Genomic DNA, 2,295 nt, shown 5'->3' with positions numbered 1-2,295 from the left:
TTAACTTATAAATGATTACACAAACAGAACATTCATAAAATAGCAGGGAGCTTCAGCAAACCACGAGGGCAATGGCAACGAGAACGTCACCAAACAAAAAGTTTAATAGGCAGAACAATGGCTGTTCACGTACTTTTTAAATCTCTGTACATTTCGTGGCCGTCCTCTGCAAAACAACAAAGTGAAACGACCAAGGCCCGCCAAAGAAATTTGGTTTGGCCTATCGTCCACACTAATACGTCAGGAAAACGGAGCTTTCCGGAAACGCTCTCTTAATTAAACTACTTCTTTCGTTCTCATATGGACGGAAGACATTTTGAAAACAGAGCTTTTCGAAACGCTAGCGTCACGATGATCACGTGATTTACCTGCCAGAGTTTTCCTCAAACAGAAATCCAAAATGACCAGTGCTTGTTGTATTTTTAAATTCCTCCGGCTAAGTGTGGACGGGCTCAAGTTCTGCGTATTTTGGAGAACGTACGTAAGTCACGATGGCAATTTTTCGGTATTTCTATTTGGAATTGATCGCTGAAATTGCATATTTAGTTTGAGCAAGTTGTTATACCGAATAACGTAATGAGCATATTCAGATTGTTACGAAATCGGAAGGTAAAACATGTATTTATTTTATGTTACGTAATCTTGGCAAGATGGTTTATTTACGATGCTACAAAACTGATTTGTTATTGAGACCCCTGTTGTTAAGTGGAATACAGATTAGTTACGCTGGTGAAGGGCTGATTGCTGTGCAGCTTACATTCACCTTGTCTTGAAACAATGCAAGAAAATGTTGGCAACTTTTTGACGGGGATGTTTTCATTTCATATTCATGGCTAATGAGATAGGACAGCGTAAAAGTCCAGGATTTTTAGTCTAGTTCGATTGGTGTTGGTTAAACATCTACATGAAACCTGCGAAGTTCCAGATATTCGTACATGCTAGCTATTTCAGCCGAAACTAGGATGAAATTTCCCCCCAAGATTTATCAGTAGTTAAAGCAGTGCGAATGATCACCAAAAGCGAGGCTGTCATTATTTACAACAAATCACGATCCCCCAACACAATTCTCCATTAGAATATAAATATAGAACGGTTTCATGTTAAAAGACAATTAAACGGTATCTGCCAAATAAATCATGGCCTTTTCTAGTGATTTAAGGATTTTAGGATTCCGAAGAGAACAGCTTTTACCAGCGAAAATTGCCTTTTTAAGGTTATTTCACCACAATGGTTTGATTTTCTTAGTAAATACTGTCTGCCGCTAAGGAAATATTTACTGTTGTAAATACAAGACGTACAATAGATGATCTACAGGGCTTGCCGGTTTGACCACGTTATCCAGAAGAATTATCAAAATTAACGCGTAAATATCTAGTACATCATTTCCAAACGAATATGGATGCTTCGATGAAGTCATGGTTACGGGCTTTTGTACAAAATTAAAATACAAGATATCCTAACCTCTGAAGCCTTTACAGTCCTTTAGGCAAAATCGCTGTGACTACGCGTTTCATCTATCGGATTTCTTCACAATCTTGACACCGTTGACGACCTTTGATGTCTTGCTTCTTCCAGTTGAATTCTTTGGGTATTGCGCAAAAATCTTGAGGTACAAATAATAAAAAAAAGAACAGTTGTCAATGTGTCATCTTTCAAATTCATTGAATGAAAAGAAAATAGTATAAATTAAAATATCTATAATGAAAATTTGCGATTTAAATTAAACGGAATGTATGTTTAACACTGATTTATCTCTCGCTGAAAAACAAATATTTATTCCCTTATGATTTATTCACAAAACATAAATAACTTAGGCAAAATTACAGCCCTTTTAAATTCCTTAAGCTAATACAGTTAGCAGAAACCTATTATTTTCGTCTTTTCTGAGTTACGTTAATTTTTTTGATGTAAATGAATCTGAAATGGTGAACTGATCCAAGTGGCTGTACTTGCAAGTTTTGAGACAATGACAGAAAAGTCGGCCGACAGAATTCAGGCCTTCAGCCTTAGTATTAGGCAAACTATCAAAGCAATTTCTTTCATTATGAAAGAAAAGCTCGGAAAAAAAGTTTTCAAGGTGAAAAAAGGGGAAAAAAACATTTAAAAGTCGATCACTAAAAAGAAACGAAGATGGTTATTTACATTTTTGGGTAATGCTGAGACGGTTTATGGATAATACACTACAAATATCTACATTAAAGTTTTCTTTTTTGATCTGCCGCTTTCAAACTAGAGAAATAGATCTGTTGATCGACTGTTAAACCCAGAAGTAACGCTAACGAGCTTTTGAACAAC

Source organism: Orbicella franksi, chromosome 6, assembly GCF_964199315.1.
Source record: "Orbicella franksi chromosome 6, jaOrbFran1.1, whole genome shotgun sequence".
Taxonomy (NCBI): Eukaryota; Metazoa; Cnidaria; class Anthozoa; order Scleractinia; family Merulinidae; genus Orbicella; species Orbicella franksi.
The sequence above is the reverse complement of the archived record's forward strand: the minus strand, read 5'-3'. Positions refer to the sequence as shown.